At 43.8% G+C, this 24630-nt stretch overlaps 1 protein-coding gene across 2 annotated transcripts in view; it reads right to left on the reverse strand.

Moving 5' to 3' along the window:
• Window positions 1-24630, reverse strand: part of LOC126268018 (uncharacterized transporter slc-17.2-like) — a 294182-nt gene that overhangs the window by 60360 nt on the left and 209192 nt on the right. The gene's annotated exons all lie outside the window — the stretch shown is intronic.

Raw genomic sequence — 24630 nt, forward strand, 5'->3', positions numbered from 1 at the left:
TCGTCCATGTTTCACTTCCATACATGGCTACACTCCACACAAATATTTTCAGAAACGACTTCCTGACGTTTAAATCTATACTCGATGTTAACAAATTTCTCTTCTTCTACATTTAAATCCTCTCTACTTCGACCATTAATTTATATTATTTAAAAACTCTTTATTTTGCTGAGTACAAAATTCTGATTGTACACGGTCTGCTATGGCCTCTTGGCTTTGTTTCAGGTACTATAGCATCAATACGCCTAGAAAATTTCTCCGGATATAATAACAACAAACATGGGATGCTGTTGCGATGGCGCTGGCACAGTACACTCCTAGCTAGGGAAAAATGGAAAATACGTAAGCGTTCGGAAATATGCGTATGGTTTCTATAAATTACTTTCTATTGCACATCAAAATATTTTATGTGGCACCTTATAGACACAGATTAAAATGGGCAAGCGGCAAGCTTGTATCAGTAACCATGGTATGATGAAAAATTTGTTTCCCTTACAGGGACATTATACCCCACTTTCCCATAAATATTGGACACGTACCCACGTTCTCCTTCAGATAAAGGCTACGTGAGCATTTAAGAAACTTTCTCACACTTGAACATGAGAACACTACATGCAGACAGGCGGGGTATACGAATTGCGCCCCAAACGGTTGGTGGTGGGGGTGTTGAGGGGGGAGGGGTGGAGAGTAGTGCTATCAGGAAGAGCATCCTGCCACCCACTACAACTAACAGGGCCAAATTCGAATTAGCACACCTACCGCGTGGAGACACGGTGGACGGCTAGAAAGAAGATGTAGCTTCTACAGACGTCTTTATTTATTCAAAATGGTTCAAATGGCTCTGAGCACTATGGGACTTAACATCTGAGGTCATCAATCCCCTAGAACGTAGAACTACTTAAACCTAACTAACCTAAGGACATCACACATATCCATGCCCGAGGCAGGGTTCGAACCTGCGACCGTACGGTCGAGCGGTTCCAGACTGAAGCGCCTAGAACCGTTCGGCCACTGCCGCCGGCTCTTTATTTATTATTGGAAGCACTTTACTGTAACCAGCATGGCTGGCGAGGAGTGTTTGTTCACGTTGTCCTTGTAATATCAAAACAATTTCCTTGAAAATTACCTTGCTGACGTCAGATTAATTTACCTAAAGATATGACCCAGTGGAATAACACACAATAAGTAGGGAGGACGCCGGTTCAGATCCTCCTGACCATTCTGGTGTAATTTTTCCATGGTTTCCGTAAATCGTTTAATTCAAATGTTGAGATGGTCTGCTTGGAACGGACATGATAGATTTCTTTCTAAAAACGGAAGCTCGTGCCATGGTTATAACAACCTCGTCGTCGACGACAAGGTAAACACCAATGCTTTTTCTTATCTAAGATTTGTCTGAAATTTTCCAATTAAAAACGACTGTATGTGACGTCTATCAGCAGAAATTAAATCTTTTGTATTTTGTGTTTTCAGGACAACACTAAAAAGTTGTTAGCCACAAAGCCTTTATTACGGTCACACGTCACAAGGAAAGTCCTTTACTTTTACAACAAAATGCTTCACGAAGATCATTCGTGTATACTTCTGAGAAACGAGCTTCTGCTACCAACTGGAAAATAAAACTGTCCACATACATTTTTGCGATAGTGCATCATATCTCTTACTTTTCTACAAAGGGCTATTCAAGTAATGAACAGACCGAAGTAATATTCTTAAGGTGTGGAAATCCGTGTAATGAACTATCCATAGTAGTTAACGTGTTAGGAACACGGAAGGTCTGTGATGAAAACTGGGATAAAAAACTGGATACGACCGTAAACGATTCTCGGCTAAATTGGTTCCCCACTCTTCAAGTGTTAATAACTACCCTAGCGCAGTTTATCAGCTATAAGGACTTGAGTCTGAAATATAACGCACATTAGGGGAGCTAATAACGTATTAAAGGAAATCATTTTTGGTTTGAAACTGTTTATGAATAAATGTAAGGGCCCACTTCCCTATACTTTTTTTTTAAGAACTACATCTATGGCTTGACGGCTGTGTCTCCTTCCTAGACATCCCAACTGCTGCATTGTTCCTTTTGGAGAACAGGGACCTGAAGCTAATAGATTCTTGTATAATACGTAGTGGCCAAGAATCGAAGGACGCGGCCTTCGTCTCGCACGAGCGCTATAATTACGCGCAATAATCGACTACCTTTATTTCATAAATGTCGCTCATAGTCATTCTCAGAGAGTAAGCAATGCCGCAAAATAAAACATAAGCTGATACAGGCTTACTCAGCAAAATATACTACTCTAGGTTCACATTTTATGCGGAGCAACTTAAATCTATTATGCAGTCAAGGACCTTGCCAGACTTATCTTCGGTAAATACCTCGTGTTACTCATTGTTAATTCTTTTCTTCCCGCCATGGGTCTCAGAAGTATTCGCATCGATTTTATAGTGACCTGATTTCAATTACAAGGGAGTTCATAACTCCTCGTTTGTATGATTTTTCAGCGACACATTTTATTTCTAATTATTTACTAATATTTAGTCTCGTCCCTCTCTCTAGCGTGATAGAAGTAACTACAGCACCCACGAACATCTATGCCGATCGCATAACGCCCAATTGCTTGTTATAATGCCTTCATACAATATTGTTTTCTAGAATGTAAAAGGTACGTTCGACCTTGAATTATTTTTAAAATGTCCAGAAATTGATCTGTCGATGTAGCTGTAACGACGTAGAGCTAATTTGCAAAGAAATTAGTTAGAGTTTATCTGGGCATTTTTCTGCAATAATTAAAATGACCCTGTGTAATGGTTCTATAATCCTCAAGGCAATTATGCTGGTTTTGCTGCTAAAAAGTGAATTTATATTTTCTGTTCTGGTGTTTGTGTTATGTCCTAACAAATAAATATCTACAACTCGAGTTTCTTTTGTCATTATCATAGAAGGATTAAAAAAAAAAAAAGAATTTCAGTATTGTTGAAATGAGACAAGTATCGGAGGTATAGACAATTTAATAACTTAAAAACTGAGAATGTATAAAGTAATATTTTGTGAAGTGTGGCTGTAAGTGTATCGAAACTAATGTACAACGTGCGTTCTTCACGATAGGGCATTCACAGAAACCATATTCACGTGAGGGCATTGGGCAGAGCTGTATTTCAGTATAGGTTTGTTTCATATTTCTGAACGGTCTGTCGCTTCCTTCCACTAATTCACTACTGTTTCATGATCCGCTGCTTCAACGCTGACACCATGACATTTTGTAGCTTCTCTTGGTTGCTGATAATTGTAGCTTATTCCTATGCATTCCCATTACTGTGGAAACCCACACAATGACACTTTCTTTCCTAGGTTTGGAGGTACAAAAGGTGGCCTAATGTGCTCTTGTGTCTCTGTTCATAACCTTTCATTAAATAATTTTAAAAGAGTTCATGGTATCAGAGGGACACAGGAACTGTTAACTTCTCTTGAATATTGAATCTAAAATCTCCAATTAGTGCAATACTATTACATGATCACGTATCGCTGTGTCTCCGATATTCTTAATGAATCTCACGGTAAATTGAAAGGAAGTAACACATAGTTGTAGCATTTGTTTAAAGTAGGATAACAGGAATATTTAAGAAGATTCTTGTGTGCTGAAGACTAGAACAGGCGATAGGTATTGTAGTACCAATACTGCAGTTATTTTCTTAGCGAATTAACTTATTAATTAAAATAAAAAAGCCTTGCGTGCCGGAGACGAGAGTGAGGGAGAAGGCTCTGAGCACTATGGGACTCAACTTCTAAGGTCATTAGTCCCCTAGAACTTAGAACTAGTTAAAACTAACTAACCTAAGGACATCACACACATCCATGCCCGAGGCAGGATTCGAACCTGCGACCGAAGCGGTCTCGCGGTTCCAGTCTGCAGCGCCTAGAACCGCACGACCACGTCGGCCGGCAGTGAGGGAGAAGTTACTGAATATCATTCCCTCTGTACAGGAGAAATTTTGGGCTGGATTAATTTTAATACGCCAACTTTCAAAGTGTAGTTATTGATCGTGCCCAAGATGGCGGTGACCATTCCAGAGCCTACTTGATGTGAAGGAGCACTGCATCAGCGGAAGGCACCTTTCTGGGAGATAGTACGCGGTTAGGTCCGGCCAAGTAGTGGTAATCTAACTGATCTGTAGAATTTCCAGAAAGATCGTTTGCAAGACGGACGCTTGTTACCGTAGGGACCCATCTAGGCGAGTGCCTTGCCTCATCCTGAAACTGTGAAAAGAGCAGCGATAACCTTAGAAAATCGAGTGTAAGGTTTACTATTTTCGAGTCCTAAATGATCTGGAGATTCATGCGATCCGAAGGAAACTGTCGATCGCCGCCTGAATAGCATGACGAGATGCTACGGCGTCAGACCAGGTAACAGACGCCATTATGTTCAACTGTCAATCATCGCGGTCAGTACATCTCTCCCCCACTCGCCTCTATCCTATAGTGGCTTCCTTAACATCACTTTTATTTCAGTTGACGCTTAAACACACGCTAAAACTGATACCGAATAGTAGTGCTTTTTCCCCCTATTTTAGTTCTTAGTATTCGTTTCCTTCAAAAATGGTTCAAATGGCTTTGAGCACAACTTCTGAGGTCATCAGTCCCCTAGAACTGAGAACTACTTAAACCTAACTAACCTAAGGACATCACACACATTCATGCCCGAGGCAGGGTTCGAACCTACGACCGTAGCGGTCGCGCGGTTCCAGACTGTAGCGTCTAGAACCGCTCGGCCACTCCGGCCGGCTTCGTTTCCTTGTTTGTTTGTAAATCTTAACTTCATTCATTAACTGAAATGTATACTGCACGCACATATCAGTCAATGAGTCAAATCTGAGCTCCTTCTATCGTTATGACTGTGGTATGGCCGTTCCTTGTCAACTAATTAAAAATGTTTGAATTGATTGATTTAGTGCCATCAGTACCATCAGTGCAAGAAATGCTATCTTTTAACCATTCCCGTTACTGTTAAAGGACTTCATGAGACAATACGCGTAGCGTGACAGCTGCTTACAAAGTGAGGTTAAATTTGATAAACTTTTTTTATCGTGTTTCGCAAACTCGTGCATAGGAAACTGCGAATTTGACAAACAGGTGTGTCGTTTGCAAAGTTCCTCATATCGGCGTGGCTGTCATTGTCAGTGCCAGACAGGCAGACAACCGTCTGTAACCTGTATGAGAGACAAGTGAGGTCTGCAGATTCCATTTTAGCGTGCCTGCAGTGGCGGACATATTGCTACCGCACAATGACTGCAAACAGGCTGAATACTTTTGTTTGAAATGTATGATGACCACAATGCTGTCTTGTAACTCAATTCATTCACAGCCGGTTACAACAATAATGCTATTTTGACAGTGGAAAACATCTTTTACACAGGCACCACCACATAGCATTCACACTTTTCAAACCTGACATCGAATGATCTGAAAATATGTAAGAACCGCAAGTACTCAGCATTACAGCACTGAATCAAACAAGAAGCAGACTATAAACGTACGCTTCCGCGGCCATTGTCACACTCAATAAAATTTTTCTGGGTTTGTGACCGCATTGTCAATATATGAAACTACCGACGTTTCGGTCCCTGTTGCAAGCAACCTTCTTCAGAGTGTTTTTGTTTAAACAGAAACACCCCGTAGAAGCTCGCTTGCAAGAGGGACCGAAACGTCAGTAGTTTCATATATTGACAATGCGGTCACAAACCCAGAAAAATTTTATTGGAAGGAGCAGACTACTGATAGCTCAGATTAAAAGTAACAAGGAAACTCTACCTATCAGTCAGCTCTCGTTGACACCCACATGGTTCCCCACTGTGACTCCGTTTACTGTCAATGTGACTATAACTGCCGTAAGCAGGAACTCATAGCTCTCCCGCTGCCCGGGCTATATTTAATAATGGTCTGAGACGGGGGCGGTCCGTACGGGGCGGGGGATCCCCGTGATTTCTGGCTCTTTGCCTCCTCCTTCCCCTCCCGCCCACCTCGTTCCCGTCCCCGCCCCCACTGCGTGATAGGTCACCGCGGCCGGACGTTCGCATCGCGCGCCTCCATCGACCATTACACTTGTAACACCGCTCCAAACTTGTCCGCAGCGTGTTTCGTGAGCCTCCTTTGCCGGGCTTCTCAAATGCAAATGGCTTGCGCTGCCACGTCAGCCATGTTTCTTCTGTATTCCTTTTTTTATTTTCCTGTTCTTTCGCCGGGGAAGTACCACAGGAACTCTTTATACGAAGAACGTTTCTTTGAGTCCTTATGGCCTGTTCCGCCGGTGAATCATTTACGGAGTGAAGTCATATAGTGTTATTCATCACCTCGAAATATTAAAGTGATGTAATTAATTATGCATTTCTGTCACACTCTGAAATCCCGTCTCCACTACAGCATCGACAGCACTTTACCAGCGCTCGTCGCTATTTTGTTCTCGCCCCTCTAGCGACGTGATACGGTATAGCGGCACAGGGATTTCAATGTGCACCAGCGTTATTTACTGTAACTGCAAGTAAAGAAAATATTAATCAAGTAAATTTGTTTTCGAGGCGATAATTACAACTGTATGTCTACATCTCGCATATTAGTGAACGAAAAATCTTACTTTTCATTTTGTTCGCATATAGCACGGTAACTTTAATTATTGAATGATGGTAATGTTTGATATATTAATCTAAATGTACGCACACTATCTAGTCAAAAGTATCCGCACACATATTAGTGGAGGTTAATGTGGGGTGGTAACTTGAACTCTGCTCGGGTTTCCTAGGAGCCGAAACCAGAGAAGGTAGTGATGTTGGACACTGGGGTCAGCAGCAAAGTCGACTTTCTAACTCATCTCGAAGGTGTTCCATTGCGTTCAGGTTCAAACTCTGGGCAGGCCAGTCCACCAGTCCATATCAGTATTGTCATTGTCCACAAATCATTACCTCACAAATTCTGCTTTATGATACGATGCATCGTCATGCTGATACTCGTAGGACCATCGTCTGCGAACTGTTCGTAGTACACGGTACTGTAAAATGTGTTAATGTCCTTCAGATTTAGCTGCGTGGGATTAGCCGAGCGGTCTAGGGCGCTGCAGTCATGGACTGTGCGGATGATCCCGGCGGAGGTTCGAGTCCTCCCTCGGGCATGGATGTGTGTGTTTGTCCTTAGGTTAAGCAGTGTGTAAGCTTAGGGACTGATGACCTTAGCAGTTAAGTCCCATAAGATTTCACACACATTTCATTTTTCCTTCAGATTTAGCGATTTCTTCAACCTCAATAAGGGGATCATGCTCCAGCTACAAAAGACGTCTCCTACATACTTCACTGTTGGCACTACAGATGATGGCAAGTAACATTCTACAGTCATTCGTCAAACCCAAATCCTTCCATCAGATTTTCACATGGTATACTTGGTTCATCAGCTCATATCGTTCGTTTCCAGTCATCCACTGTCCAGTGGTGTCGTCCTTCGCACTGCCTCAAATGTCTCTTAGCTTTGACGACATATAAGTGTGGATTATGAAGAGCTGCTCAACCATTATACCCCATTCTTTTTAAGTCTAAGACGAACAGTCCCTAAAGAGTGATTCCTTCAGTTGATTTCACGCGATTTTTACAAACACACGCCGCAATGTTCGACGGTCCCTGTCCGCCAGTATATGAGGTTTTCCCCGTCTCTGTTTAGCTGCTGTACTGTTTCTCCTAGGTGGACTGGGGTTTAAAATAATTGTAAACTAAATATTACGATCAATTTTATAAGTGATCGACAAGTAAGCCCCAGAAGAAGAGATAGAACTACAATGGACATGTTATTCCAGGGACTCTTGCGATTCTATGCATGAACTATCTTTCCTTTGTCATTCGCTTATCTTATCTGCTTGGATTCGGACCTAAGAGGACGTTCTTCTGTAAAGCTCATCTTGCTGTACCAGCTGATAATGCAAGTTGTACTTAAAACCCGAAAAATATAATGGTTATTTTGTCAAAAGAATTTGTGTATGTAATCAGTCTGTTGTGAGTCTGATACCTAGATAGCCTTAAGTAGATATGGGCCTTAACAAAGAATTTTCATTGTTAGGCGCCATCTTAGAAAAATTTTTAACATTTTTCTTTTGGCTCATCTACGAGACGTGCCGTCGTTTAGGACAATTAACTTTATTTCAGATCCCACGAGACCGGAGGCAGCTACTAATAATTTTACAATTTTTATTTACAGATTTTCTTTATATAACGAGATAACATCCCAGCCAGAAAAAGTCTGGTCACAGGATTCCAGTTCCATTATAGGATTTCATTTGTAGATGGTACTCTTGTTATCTTATATTGGGGAATCGAGACGAAACCACGATAAGTTACGTATTGCTGTAGTGTTCATCCAACAGACTCGGCAAATATTCTCTGGTACAGTAAGCACACGACTTCTCACGAGCTTGGAATAATATATGTAGTGTTGGATAAACAAGAAAAGGACAATTAATTATCGACGATTACGTAACTACCCCGAGAACTGAGCTAGTTTACTGAGTGCTTATACTCGTCGGGCTAAATTAAACAACATATTACACTGTTAATAATATTCCTACAATAGTGATTTCTCTTTTATGCTGAGCCATAGATTTAATGTGTGTTTCTTTTTTGTATAAGTCACAGCTCATATTTTATTTTATTACATAACACAAATAGTCACAAAATAATATATTTATTTTATTTAGCCGGCCGCGGTGGTCGTGCGGTTCTAGCGCTGCAGTCCGGAACCGCGGGACTGCTACGGTCGCAGGTTCGAATCCTGCCTCGTGCATGGATGTGTGTGATGTCCTTAGGTTAGTTAGGTTTAAGTAGTTCTAAGTTCTAGGGGACTGATGACCACAGCAGTTGAGTCCCATAGTGCTCAGAGCCATTTGAACCATTTTTTTGTTTACCGATGCACCGACAACCAAGGATACTTCTGCGCCTGCCATGCTGAGCATGCGCAGTGTGCTACAGTGCCTGTAGAGATGTATAACACGACCACGATATTATTGGACTTTGCCTCCAGTGGCCGTTATCGGAAACGATCAGTGACTTTAAAGTAAAAGAGTGAAGTGGCGACTAAGGCAAACGCTTGGCACTGTGAATGATTTCAAGACAATCGTGCATAGACTCTCAAGTGCTTCGGCGTGTCCTCGTGAAGGATCTTGATAAAAACTCGCGATAAGGTGACCGAAGCGCATTCACTCCAAGGTGCTATAATATCGTGGTCGACTAATATGTCTATCCACTTTTCGAGCTACGAATTTGGGCAATTTTTTAACACTTGCAGTACGTCTTAGCATGTAAAATTTGGATAGGGTCTTTCTTTCGGTGTATTCATCCCGTCTAGAAAACTTCAGGACCTGTTTCGACATGTTGGATCGGATCATTCCCTTGTTCGCTGTCAATCGAGCATGCAGATAACTACCCTTCGTGTGGCTGCGAAGTAGGCTTTCGTATTGGACTCCCGAGTCGCGAAATGAAAAAAACTGCCTGCGTGATGCCATTTGAATCTGCCATGTCGTATGTAAAGTACACCAGTGGCAAAAAACAGTCAGTACCGTCACTGAGCGATAACGATGGAAATGTTACCGATGATGGTGCCACTAAAGCGGAGTTACTAAATACAGTTTTCCGTAATTCTTTCACGACAGAAGATGAAGTAAATATTCCAGAATTAGAAACCAGAACAGCTGTTAGCATGAATGGCATAAAAGAAGTTATCTAAGGTGTTGCGAAACAACTCAAATCACTTAAGAAAGGCAAGTTTTCCGTCCAGATGGTATACCAATCAGGTTGCTCTCAGAGTATGCAGACACAATAGCGCCTTTCTTAGCAACAATATACAATCGCTCACTTTACGAAAGGTCTGTTCCTAAAGACTGGAAAGTAGCAAAGGTCACACCAATATTCAAGAAAGGAAATAATAGTAACCCATTGAACTACAGACCCATATCACTGACCTCAATTTGCAGTAGGATTTTGGAGCATATACTGTACTCGAACATTATGAATCACCTTGAAGAAAAATACTTATTGATACATAACCAAGACGGATTCAGAAAATATCGTTGTTGTGCAACACAGCTAACTCTTTATTTCCATGAAGTAAGAGTGCTGTCGACAAGGGACCTCAGATCGATCCCATATTCCTAGATCTCCAGAAGGCTGTTGATACTGTTCCTCACAAGTGACTATTAATCAAATTGCGTGCATATGGAGTATCGTCTCAGTTGTGTGACTGGATTCGTTATTTCCTCTCAGACAGGTCACAGTTCGTAGTGATAGACGGTTAATCATCGAGTAGAACACAAGTGATATCTGGCGTTCTGCAAGGTAGCGTCATAGGCCCTCTGCTGTCCCTGATTTATATAAATGATCTACGTGATAATCTGAGCAGCCCCCTTAGACTGTTTGCAGATGACTCTGTAATGCCTGCCGGAGTGGCCGTGCGGTTCTAGGCGCTACAGTCGGGAACCGAGCGACCGCTACGTCGCAGGTTCGAATCCTGCCTCGGGCATGGATGTGTACGATGTCCTTAGGTTAGTTAGATTTAATTAGTTCTAAGTTGTAGGTGACTGCTGACCTCAGAAGTTAAGTCGCATAATGCTCAGAGCCTTTTGAACCAGCCATTTGAACGCTGTAATTTACCGTCTAGTAAACTCATCAGACGATCAATTCCAGCTACAAAATGATCTAGAGAGAATTTCTGTATGGTGCGAAAAGTGGCAACTGGCATTAAACAAAGAAAAGTGCGAGGTCACCCACAAGGGTACTAAAAGAAATCCTATAAATTTTGAGTATACGATAAATCACACAAATCTAAGGGATGTCAATTCGACTAAATACCTAGGAACTACAATTACGAGCAACTTAAATTGGAAAGAGCACATAGATAACATTATGGGGAAAGCGAAACCAAGACTGTGCTTTGTTGGCAGAACACTTAGAAGATGCGACAAACCCACTAAAGAGACAGCCTACATTACTATTGTCCGTCCTCCGCTGGAATATTGATGCGCGGTATGGGATCCTTACGAAGTAGGATTGACGGAGGACATCGAAAAACTCCAAAGAAGGGCAGCTCGATTCGTGTTATCGCGCAATAGAGGTGAGAGTGTCACTGATATGACACGCGAGTTGGGGTGGCAGCCACTGAAACAAAGGCGGTTTTCTTTGCAGCAAGATCTATTTACGAAATTTCAATCACCAACTTTCTCTTCCTAATGCATAAATATGATGTTGAAACCCACCTACGTAGGGAGAAATGATCATCATAATAAAATAAGAGAAATCAGATCTCGAACGGGAAGATTTACGTGTTACTTTATCCCACGTGCCATTCGGGAGTGGAATGTATGCGATTGCAGTCTTTCTCGGCATATTCCACTGATGAATTCTTCTCGGGTTATGAGCCGAGGGGTGGCGTCGTCTTGCCGCAACGTTTTAGTGAGTTTCGTACCGATCGCCTTCTGGCGAAGATTGTGTTCGCCAGAAGATGATGGGTACGAAAATTGAAAAGTTGCCACAAGACGACGCCACCACTCGGCTGATAACCCGAGAACAATTCATCAGTTTGAAAATGGTTCGATGAACCCTCTGCCAGGCACTTAAGTGTGAATTGCAGAGTAACCATGTAGATGTAGATGTAGATGTGTAGACATGTGAAACTGAGGCGTAGCGCCTTCGCATTGCTCCTGTGACTTGTGAGGACGATATCGTTATAGGCATGAGTCATCGACAGATGTCACCAGCTGACATGGCCCTGAGTTACAGAGCTGCATGTAGTTGTACTAGTAGGCGGCAGAGGTCAGCAGTTGACGGACAGTGCTAGCAGTCGTAGTCAAAACAATGTTGTAAAGTTATGTTTGACTAATATTTAATGTATTTGCAAAATTATAATTGTTTTATATGTGTAGTCATTAGCAGTGTGAGTGTCGTATGAGTGAAGAAGAACTGAAGTAAATGAAAATTGTTTTGTTTATTCACGAAGTACCAGTTAAACTACACAGGGGATTTACTATAATTAAATGTGCAGTCAGTTTATGGTACTAATGAATAGTGAGTAGAATACAAATTAATCGGTAATTTCAGAAGGAGTAATTTTATATTTGATACTTTTCTAAATTTATTCATTTAGGAATTGCCATTGAAAGAAATGTGAAGTAAAGCGCGGATTAGCGCGGGATAATACTGCAACCTGATTTGCTGTTTGTGATATCAACCAATCAGAAAAATGCAGGCACGCGCCAATCTATGCTGGGAACAAAGCCTTTGATGTGATCTAGGGAAGTCAGGGCTGAGGGTTCGAATTAGTAACATCTCATAGAAAGCAACTCCGACGAAAGTACTGTAAAATCGCGGAAAAATGCTAATTACGAGTTCGCGAAGTAGTACAAAGTGTATTTAAGTGAACGGTATAGTGGAAGTCGTGTGGAATATCGGACGGAATATCAAAATTATTGCTTTTGACTGTTAGTTAAAACCGCCTGGGGTGTTGTGCCATCTAAGACTGGAACATGTATTACGTGTAGAACAGAGTGCACAACATTTGAGCGAGCATTTTCATAACTAAACGATCAAGTGAACTCTATTAACTTCGGTAACGGGTGTAAATACCATAAACTGGCTATGTGTGTGATTGTGGATTGCGTGTGAACTTTACATTGTGTCTCACTTAGTACGGACTTGGCAGTATTAACTGTGATCTTTATCGTAAACATACACCTGAAAATTTACATTGCCAAGTTAAAACTTTTATTTCAGTACTAGCCACATCCCGTTTACCGGACAATTCTATGTATGTTGCCACTTGCATAGACAGTAGTGGACTAGTATTTTCTACAACAGCTTTTAGCTAGACAAATGAACATTGCTGGATATTGGCAGGGCGGTAAAAACGTAAGGTGCCGCGCCGTAAAACTATACGCCGTTGATGTCCTTTATTGAATGAAATAATCGAAGATGAAAATAAATAACGCGTTTTGGTCCGTACTGATGGGCTAATCGGAAACACCGAATACCAGTTATTTTAAACTCACCGGGAAGGCGTTCCTCTGGAAACAAGGTGTCGTTTGGGAAATTTAAGCTACCTGCGGATAAGCCATCGCCCAAAATGTCACGAGTGTGTAAAGAGTTAGGGGAGAGTTTGGTGAACAGTTTTGAGGTAGGCCAGTGGTCTGGCGGTGGCAGCGAATGCCGTCACGGTACAACCGCTCGTAATCTGATGCGGCGGCGCGTGCTGCGCCAGTCCTGATAGCTGCGCTGTGGGTCACGCGAGGAGACAGCGACAGCAGTCAGCCAGCGACGCACGGCGGACGCCGCTGACCGTAATTACCCGTCCGCGGAAGCGGCCCAGCCTTCATTCGGTTTAGCCCGAGACAGCCAACAAGCCGGCAGAGCGCACTCTAATTCAACGGGTTAACAGTCGCGCGGCCGTGTCGGCGAGACCAGCAGAACAGGCGCCCGTTGCGCCTTAATTGAGGGGGAAGCGGCTGTTTGTTCCACGAGCGCGATAATTCTCCGTTGTAATAGCCGTAATACGAAATGCCACTACAAAAGCTCAGCCGTCGGCGAGCAGCACTCCGTCTCGCCTGTGGAACACATCTCACCTCTTTTCTTTCTTGATAGTATGTTGCACGTAGAATTAATACACTACTGGCCAATAGAATTGCTACACCATGAAGATGACGTGTTACAGACGCGGAAATTTAACCGACAGTAAGAAGATTCTGTGATAAGCCAATGATTAGCTTTATAGAGCATTCACACCAGGTTGGCGCCAATGGCGGCACCTACAACGTGCTGACATCAGGAAAGTTTCCAACCGATTTCTCATACACAAACAGCAGTTGGCCGGCGTTGCCTGGTGCAATGTTGTTGTGATGCCTCGTGTGAGGAGGAGAAATGCGTTACCGTCACGTTTCCGACTTTGATAAAAGGTCGGATTGTAGCTTATCGCGATTGCGGTTTATCGTATCGCGACACTGCTGCTCGCATTGGTCGAGATCCAATGACTGTTAGCAAAATCTGGAATCGGTGGGTTCAGGAGGGTGATACGGAACGTCGTACTGGATCCCAACGACCTCGTATCTCTAGCAGTCGAGATGACAGGCATCTTATCCGCATGGCTGTAAGGAATCGTGCAGCCACGTCTCGATCCCTGAGAAAACAGGTGGGGACGTTTGCAAGACAATAACCATCTGAACGAACAGTTCAAAAAAATGGCTCTGAGCACTATGGGACACAACTGCTGTGGTCATTAGTCCCCTAGAACTTAGAACTACTTAAACCTAACTAACCTAAGGACATCACACACATCCATGCCCGAGGCAGGATTCGAACCTGCGACCGTAGCAGTCGTACGGTTCCGGACTGCGCGCCTAGAACCGCGAGACCACAGCGGCCGGCACGAACAGTTCGATGACGTTTGCAGCAGCATGGACTATGAGCTCGGAGAGCATGGCTGCGGTTACCCTTGACCCTGCATCACAGACAGGAGCTTCTGCCCCAACGACGAACCTGGGTGCACGAATGGCAAAACGTAATTTTTTCGGATGAATCCAGGTTCTGTTTGCAGCATCATGATGGTTGCATCCGTGTTTGGCGACATCGCAGTGAAAGCAAATTGGAAGCGTGTATTCGTCATCGCCATACTGGCGTATCACCCGGCGTGATGGTATGGGTTGCTTTTGGTTACACGGCTCGTTCGCATTGACGGCACGTTTAACAGTGGACGTTACATTTCAGATGTGTTACGACCCATTGCTCTACCCTCCATTCAATGCCTGCGAAACACTACATTTCAGCAGGATAATGCACTACCGCATATTGCAGGTCCTGTACGAGCCTTCCTGGATACAGAAATGAATCCTGGTGAGTATCAAATTATTAATAGAAGAATTAATTAATATTATTGCAATCTCTGTTACCGATTCCCTATCGCCAGATAAAAGCTAGATTGCCAGAATATCTTCAGTCTTCTGACCGTGGGGGCGTGGGAGATCGAAGGTAGAGCATTTCATTTATAGAGTAAGGGACATGCATAAGCCAACACACAAGAAAAAGAAAGAAAGAAAGAAGATGACATTTCGTTTAAGAATACGTAACCATATTTTCATGACGCAATCATAACCGGTTTAGACCCACAACAGACATCTTCAAATGCTATGGGCGGGATTTGGCTAACAAATTTTCATGCATTTTAAACACATGAACTCATTCACTAAATGTCTGAAGATGGCCACTATGGGACGAAGCCGGTTGTGATTGTGTTATAAAAGAGTGTTTCTGTCAAAAACAAGCAAAACTTAACGTAACAGAAACGTAATAAATCAATTCAATACGCTGAAGAGCCAAAGAAACTGGGATACCTGCGTATTATCGTGTAAGGCCCCCACGAGTAGAAAGAAGTGCCGCAACACGACGTGTCATGGACTCGACTAATGTCTGAAGCACTGCTGGAGGTAACTGATACCATGAATCCTGTCCACAAATCCGTAAGAATTGGAGGGAATGGATATCTCTTCTGACCAGCACGCTGCAAGATATCCCACATATGCTCAATAATGTTCATGTCTGGATAGTTTGGTGACCAGTGGAAATGTTTAAATTCAGAACAGTGTTCCTGCAGCCACTTTGTAGCAATTATGGCGTATGGGGTGTAGCATTGTCCTGCTGGAATTGCTTAAGTCTGTTGGAATGCGCAATGGACACGAATGTTTGCAGGTGATCAGACAGGATGTGTCACCTGTCAGAGTCATATCTAGACGAATCAGGGATCCCATATCACACCAATTGCACATCTCCCACACCATTGCAGACGTCCATCCGCTCGATAACATTTGAAATGAGACTTGTCCGACCAGGCAACATGGTTCCACTCATAAACAGTTCTATGTCGGTGTTGGCGGACCCAGGTGAGGCGTGAAGCTTTGTGTAAATCAGTCATCAAAGGTACACGAGTGGGCCTTCGGCTGTGAAAGCCCTTATCGATGACGTTTTGTTGAATGGCTCGCACGGTTTCACTTGTTGGTGGCCCATCGTTGAAATCTGCAGAAATTTACGGAAGGGTTGCACCGCTGTCACGTTGAACCATTCTCTCCAGTCGTCGTTGGTCCCGTTCTTGCAAGATCTTTTTCCGGCCTCAGCGATGTCGGGGAATCGATGTTTTACCGGATTGCTGATATTCACGGTACACTCGTTAAATGTCGTACCGCAAAATCCCCACTTCATTGCTACCTCGAAGATGCTGTGTCCCATTGCTCGGATGTCGACTATAACACCACGTTCAAATTCACTTAAATCTTGATATTGTGCCATTTTAGCAGCAGTAACCGATCTAACAACTGCGCCGGAGCCTTTATGCCGCATTTAGGCTTTGCCGGTCGCAGCACCGTATTCTGCTTGTTTACATATCTCTTTATTTGAATACGCTTGCCTATACCAGTTGTTTTGGTGCTTCAGTGTAAATATACGTTGGCCATTTGAAACACAATTGAATATGGGGGTAGCTTTTTTACATCATGGGGCGACACCAGTTTACAATTACCGATCACTCGTCGACTTACCAGCTCTCCACTGGAATTAGAAGTTACAAGAAAAAAATAACCAAACAGGAAATTAATTTTCATCTAGTCCCTAGAGCAGGGATGCACAGATAGCGGCCCACGCGGGGTGTATGCCTTTGATCTGATGGCGGCCCGCTCCTCACCGTTAGTTCTTGTAAATTTTTAGTTTACATTATTTTTCTACTCTGACCTTCCCCACTGCCACAACAAAGCGGTAATGGCCAACAACTGCTGCACGTAGGCCTGTACGAAACAACACTGTTTAGTCATCAGTGGTTCGTGTATTCTACAGCACACACCTTTCTCCAGTGAACCTCATCAGCCTACCCATTACTGTACTTAACTTTTTGCAACGAAGGTAGGCGACAATTTTATGAATTTCAGTGAAGCAGTAAACATTTATTTCACAATTGTCTGTCAACAGTAATCTAGGAAAATTTTATGCAGCAATCTTTTTCAGTGGATATTTTTTCGATCAGCGTTGTTCCGAAGATTCGCCGCCCTCTCTGTCCGCCACCGGTAGATGAATGGTCAGCGTGACGGATTGTCAATCCTCTGGGCCCGGGTTCGATTCCCGGTTGGATCGAGGAATTTTCTCCGCCCAGGGACTGGGTGTTGTGCTGGCCTCATCATCCTATCATCCTCATCGACTGATCGACTGCAGGTCGCCGAAGTGGCGTCAGGTTGAGAGACTTGCACCCGGCTAACGGTCTGACCGCCGGGGGGGGGGGGGGGGGGATATAGTCTAAAATTAAATATAGAATGGATATAACAGCATCCGGAAGCGCAAATTGCAAGACGAGAAGCAACACTTCCAGGACAGCTGGCCTAGACTGAAAAATACTTTTTGTGCAATCGTTGAATAATACCGTTTGCTATATTTGCAAACATTTTTATGTCACCACAGAGATATACTACTTAAGGAAAAACTGCAAAAGCTGCGAAAGCCTGCATTCGGACTTTCCTGTATACGGTTTCACCTCCCCACCCACCCCCCCCCAGACCCTTATGTAGTCACAGAGTCAGGGTGACGATTTTGCGGCCCCTGGTACTACGAAGTCTGTTCACACCGTGCCTAGGGAGTCCTAACTAAACGGTACAGGCACAATAGGGGTGATCACCGCCTAAATTCGATGACAACGTCCAGTAACTACCCACAGACGTCACCCTGACGGGGGAAGACGGAAAAACAGTGCAGTCATTGTCGTAATGCGGAAATGGAGAAAAAAAATGGTTCAAATGGCTCTGAGCACTATGGGACTCAACTGCTGTGGTCATCAGTCCCCCAGAACTTAGAACTACTTAAACCTAACTAACCTAAGGAATTACACACATCCATGCCCGAGGCAGGATTCGAACCTGCGACCGTAGCAGTCGCACGGTTCCGGACTGCGCGCCTAGAACCGCGAGACCACCGCGGTCGGCGGAAATGGAGAACTTAATCTGACGTCCAGAAGAGCATGATCATTGGCCTTCGGACCAAGGGTGGAACTATTTCCAAAATGGCCAAGCTTCTAAACTGTTCGAGTACGCCGTGGTTAAAATATATCGCGCGTGCCAAAATGGCGCAAAACCAATTGCGGTGCACCACGGGCCATATATAAGGTGTAAACGATGACGGCTGCTGAGATGTGTACGGGCGAGTAGACGTGCCACTGTTGAGCAACTGACTGCCCAGATGAACGACGTGCTTATCAGTAGGCTCTCCCCAAAGACCGTTCAGCGAATTTGCTGCGTATGGGCCTCAATTAGATTACATCATGGTCAGACAGAGGTTCCGAAATCAGATACTGGGTTGTAAGGCGTAGCCAGGAGCAAATATAGACTCAGATCACAATATAGTAGTGATGAAGAGTAGGCTGAAGTTCAATACATTAGTCAGGAAGAATCAATAAGCAAAGAAGTGGGATGCGGAAGTTCTAAGGAATGACGAGATACGTTTGAAGTTCTCTAACGCTATAGATACAGCAATAAGGAATAGTGCAGTAAGTAACACAGTTGAAGAGGAATGTACGTCTCTAAAAAGGGCGATCACAGAAGTTGGGAAGGAAAACATATGTACAAAGAAGGTAGCTGCAAAGAAACCATGGGTAACAGAAGAAATACTTCAGTTCATTGATGAAAGGAGGAAGTACAAACATGTTCCGGGAAAATCAAGAATACAGAAATACAAGTCGCTGAGGAATGAAATAAATAGGAAGTGCAGGGAAGCTAAGACGAAATGGCTGCAGGGAAAATGTGAAGACATCGAAAAAGATATGATTGTCGGAAGGACAGACTCAGCATACAGGAAAGTCAAAACAACCTTTGGTGACATTAAAAGCAACGGTGGTAACATTAAGAGTGCAACGGGAATTCCACTGTTAAATGCAGAGGGGAGAGCAGATAGGTGGAAAGAATACATTGAAAGCCTCTATGAGGGTGAAGATTTGTCTTATGTGATAGAAGAAGAAACAGGAGTCGATTTAGAAGAGATAGGGGATCCAGTATTATAATCGGAATTTAAAAGAGCTTTGGAGGACTTACGGTCAAATAAGGCAGGAGGGATAGATAACATTCCATCAGAATTTCTAAAATCATTAGGGGAAGTGGCAACAAAACGACTATTCACGTTGGTGTGTAGAATATATGAGTCTGGCGACATACCATCTGACTTTCGGAAAAGCATAATCCACACAATTCCGAAGACGGCAAGAGCTGACAAGTGCGAGAATTATCGCACAATCGGCTTAACAGCTCATGCATCGAAGCTGCTTACAAGAATAACATACAGAAGAATGGAAAAAAAATTGAGAATGCGCTAGGTGACGATCAGTTTGGCTTCAGGAAAAGTAAAGGCACGAGAGAGGCAATTCTGACGTTACGGCTAATAATGGAAGCAAGGCTAAAGAAAATCAAGACACGTTCATAGGATTTGTCGACCTGGAAAAAGCGTTCGACAATATAAAATGGTGCAAGGTGTTCAAGATTCTGAAAAAAAGTAGGGGTAAGCTATAGCGAGAGACGGGTCATATACAATATGTACAACAACCAAGAGGGAATAATAAGAGAGGACGATCAAGAACGAAGTGCTCGTATTAAGAAGGGAGTAAGACAAGGCTGTAGCATTTCGCCCCTATTCTTCAATCTGTACATCGAGGAAGCAATGATGGAAATAAAAGAAAGGTTCAGGAGTGGAATTAAAATACAAGGTGAAAGGATGTCAATGATACGATTCGCTGATGACATTGCTATCCTGAGTGAAAGTGAAGAAGAATTAAATGATCTGCTGAACGGAATGAACAGTCTAATGAGTACACAGTATGGTTTGAGAGTAAATCGGAGAAAGACGAAGGTAATGAGAAGTAGTAGAAAAGAGAATAGAGAGAAACTTAACATCAGGATTGATGGTCACGAAGTCAATGAAGTTAAGGAATTCTGCTACCTAGGCAGTAAAATAACCATGACGGACGGAGCAAGGAGGACATCAAAAGCAGACTCGCTATGGCAAAAAAAAGGCATTTCTGGACAAGAGAAGTCTACTAATATCAAATACCGGCCTCAATTTGAGGAAGAAATTTCTGAGGATGTACGTCTGGAGCACAGCATTGTATGGTAGTGAAACATGGACTGTGGGAAAACCGGAACAGAAGAGAATAGAAGCATTTGAGATGTGGTGCTATAGACGAATGTTGAAATTTAGGTGGACTGATAAGGTAAGGAATGAGGAGGTTCTACGCAGAATCGGAGAGGAAAGGAATATGTGGAAAACACTGATAAGGAGAAGGGACAAGATGACAGGACATCTGCTAAGATATGCGGGAATGACTTCCGTGGTACTAGAGGGAACTGTAGAGGGCAAAAACAGTAGAGGAAGACAGAGATTCGAATACGTCAAGCAAATAATTGAGGACGTAGGTTGCAAGTGCTACTCTGAGATGAAGAGGTTAGCACAGGAAAGGAATTCGTGGCGGGCCGCATCAAACCAGTCAGTAGACTGATGACCAAAAAAAAATGGCCTCCGCAGCAGGCGTCTGGTTCACTCACCCATGCTGACTGCTGTTCATCGGGAACGACGTCTGGAATTTTCACCGCAACTGAACGTCCACTGAGTGACAACGTGACTGTTTTCAGATGAATCACGTTTACGATCCATTGGACGGAGGGCTGTTGGCATGTAAGGCGTGAAACGCCTGAAAAGAAACTCCATGCAGTGATAAGAGAGCGGTATGGTGTGGGGAATGTTTTGTGGCACTCCCTGGATGATCTCGTCCTTCTGGAAGGCACAATACATCTGCACAAGTATGCATCTATCCTTGAGGACCATCCACCCCTGCATGCAGTTTTTTTGTCCTCGTTACGATGGCACGTACCAGCAGGACAGTGCAGCGTGTCACACAGCTCGCAGTGCACGTGCGTGGTTCGAAGAACACCAGGATGAGTTTCCAGTAAACCTCTGGTAACCAAACCTCTTGCATTTAAACCCAATCGAGAATCTGTAGGACCACTACTATCGGGCTGTTCTCGCTTTGCCGGCCGGAGTGACCGAGCGGTTCTAGGCGCTACAGTCTGGAGCCGAGCAACCACTACGGTCGCACGTTCGAATCCTGCCTCGGGCATGGATGTGTGTGATGTCCTTAGGTTAGTTAGGTTTAATTAGTTCTAAGTTCTAGGCGACTGATAACCTCAGAAGTTAAGTCGCATAGCGCTCAAAGCCATTTGAACCATTTTTGTTCTCGCTTTACCGATAATATAAGCTCATCTGTCTGCAGTACTGGCGTCGGCATGACGTCACATCCCTGTCGGTACCTTCTAGGACCTCATTAAGTCTCCCTGCACGTCTTGCGCTGCCAAAGGTGGTTATTCGAGTTTTTGACAGGTGAGCATATTAATGTGCAACAGTGTAACAGAACGTGGGAAACCACTATGAGAGGGAGATATTGTTGATCACGAAAGCCATTAGATTCGAATGCAAAGGGTTGCAACTTAAGCAACTCCTATACAATTAGCATCGGTGATTGGTGTGCAGTCAGCTCACAGAGCAAGTTGCATGTGCGCGTAATTACAGTGATTGCAGTAGCCATGTGCAAAGTCTAGTTGAAGAGGGCCGGCAGTAGTGGCCGAGCGGTTCTAGGCGCTACAGTCTGGAACCGCGCGACCGCTACGGTCGCAGGTTCGAATCCTGACTCGGGCATGGATGTGTGGGGTGTCCTTAGGTTAGTTAGGTTTAAGTAGTTCTAAGTTCTTAGGGACTGATGACCTCAGAAGTTAAGTCCCATAGTGCTCAGAACCGTTTTTTTTTTTTTTTTTTGACCGACCAAAAATTTATTTTTATCCAATTATGACGTTGTATTCCGAAATGCTGGCTTTTTTCTGTATTATGAATTAGAAGCTCGATGTCAATATTCTCGCCTCCGGTTTTACTGATTTCTTTGCAACGTCCAGTAAATGAAAATAACAAAGGCAGACAGATAATCCGTCTGGTTACGAAGGAAAAAGCGCGGTCAACTGAACAGCTTGCGGGCGCCATCCTTCTTTCCAACCTCGTCGCATTCGTCTCTATCAAAATCTTCTTTCGATGAACTCTCGTTAAAGTTCGCCAACGAGTGTTAACGCGCGCCCGTATGATCGGGTGTAAGTTGAATACTAAATGACTCAACGGGCGATCTGAAAACGTGCGTCAGATATTGGTCATGTGAACTTAACCTAATACTCTCTGCTTAACTGCCGTTTTATGATTGGAGTAACTAAACAGTATCTCTCCAAAAAGTTTAAGAAATTGAATCCAATAAGCAAAAAATTGGTTGATTATAGTCTCTTTATCCAGTGTAGAGGTTGTATGTCATAACTGCACAATTGTAGATAAAGGATCATTTGGAGAGGTGCGGGTAGCACCCAGTCGATCGAAACAGCACGTACCTCTAAATTCACCTTCCGAACAACGACGACACATCCAGCGTGGGTTTGAAACATCGAAACGTTAGACCCGCAGTTCACTACAGATGCTAATAAACTCACCATCATCATCATCTCGAACAGTTTCCAGACTCAGTCTAGGTCCGATTGGGGCGTAAGCTTCGAAATCTAGTCGTGGTTTCCTAAAACTTTTCTGTGCTCACTCTGGTCCAGTCTCCGCCTCTTCTTTGAACACTCCTCCACACCTTTCAGCCATCTTCCCCTTGGTCTTCCTATTGGCCGTTTCCTTCACATCTCCATTTCATGTATCTTCTTGGGAATCATCTTGTTTTCCATACCCTTGAAGTGACCGTTTCATCTTAGTCTTTATGTTTCTATCCTGCTATGTAAGGGTTCCCCTTTAACTATTTCTTTTATCCTTTCATTTCTAACTCTGTCTCTCGTTGTTACCCGTATACAACTTCTGAGGAACTTCATTTCACATGCATGTAATATGCTTACGCCTCTTATCTTCATTAGCCATGTTTCAGACACAAAGGTTATTTTTTGGATGTTATAACTTCTACGTAATACTTCTTTGCCTTTTTGTGGGACATCTATGTTCCAAACGCGGCTCCTAACACTTCGCATGAATGTGTCTGCCTATCTGCCACATCCAGTAATCTATTTCTCGTCTCTTACAGCTTTCTACTAGGGAACTAGCTTGTAGACCACAGTAGTGAAATTTGCTTGGTCGTAGACTGAAATGCAATCTCCGTTAACCGAAACTTTTAGAACATCTATCCTCCTACACCCCCCCCCCCCCCCCCCCCGGCTATCAGCGAGCGCCATGGTTCTTACACAGTACTTCTGGTTCAAGAAAAATGATCCTGGTGCATACATAGTACGAAAAGTACCGTGCACGTTCTTTCAAAGGGACATAGTTTGACTTTAATCGAAATACGGTGAGGAGGTAAAAGTCGTGGGATACCTCCTAATATCGTGTTGCGACTTCCTTTTGCCCTGCGTAGAACAGCAGATCGACGTTGGGATTGACTCAACAATTCACTGGATGTCCACTGCAGAAATACTGAGCCTTTCTACTTGTATCACCGTTAATATTCCAAATTGGTGCCGTTTCAGGACTGTGTGCACGAATCATCCCGTCGATTATGTCCTATAAATGTTCGATGTGGGGTCAAATCATTCGCTCGAATTGTCCAAGAATGTTCTTCAAACCAATCGCGAACAATAGTGTCCCTGTGACATGGTGCACAGACATCCATAAAGACATTCATCGTTGCTTGGAAACATGAAGTCCAGGAATGGCTCCAAATGATTTCCAAGTAAACGAACATAACCATTTACAGTCAATCATTGGTTCAGTTGGAGCACAGGACCCAGTCCATTCTATAGAAACACAGCCCACACCATTATGGAGCCACCACCAGCTTAGACCGTGCTGTACTGACTACTTGGATCTACGGCTTCGTAGGTCCTGTGCCACCATCAGCTCTTGTCAACTGAAATCGGTACTCATCTGTCCAGGTCTCCGTTTTCCAGTTGCCTACGGCCCAACTGGTGTGGTCACGAAGCGAGGGGAGGCGCTGCAACTCTACTAAAACGTCGCTGCTCTCAGTCGTTAAATGAAGGTCCTCGGCCTCTGCATTGTCAGTGATGTGAGGCCTTCTTCTTATTTTGCTAGTGCCTTTGTCCCGCATTTTGGGCAGAGTCGGCATGGTTAAGGTAGGATTTGGCATGGTTAATTTTGAGGGGTTGCTGGATGCCCTTCCTGCCGCCACTCCATACCCTACAGGGACAGGAATAGTGTAACCCAGCTGTCTGCGTCTAGTATAGACCATGAAAAGGTGCGAACATTTTTCAAATGTCTGCGAGGCCTGTAACTGAGGCAGGATATGGGGACCAGCCCAGTATTAAACTAGTGGGATGTGGAAAAACCCCTAAAACCCATATGCAGGCTGGCCAGCAGACCGGCTCTCGTCGTTAATCCGCAGGGCGGATTCGATCTGGGGCCAGCGCGCCTACCCGAGTCCAGGAGGCAGTGCATTAGCGCTTTCGGCTAACCTAGCAGGTGTTATCAATGGTGTGAGGGAACGCCTGAAATTTGGTATTATCGGCACGTTCTTGAAATTGTGACTCTCGAAAT

The sequence above is a fragment of the Schistocerca gregaria genome, chromosome 4 (genome assembly GCF_023897955.1).
Source record: "Schistocerca gregaria isolate iqSchGreg1 chromosome 4, iqSchGreg1.2, whole genome shotgun sequence".
In the NCBI taxonomy this organism is placed as follows: Eukaryota; Metazoa; Arthropoda; class Insecta; order Orthoptera; family Acrididae; genus Schistocerca; species Schistocerca gregaria.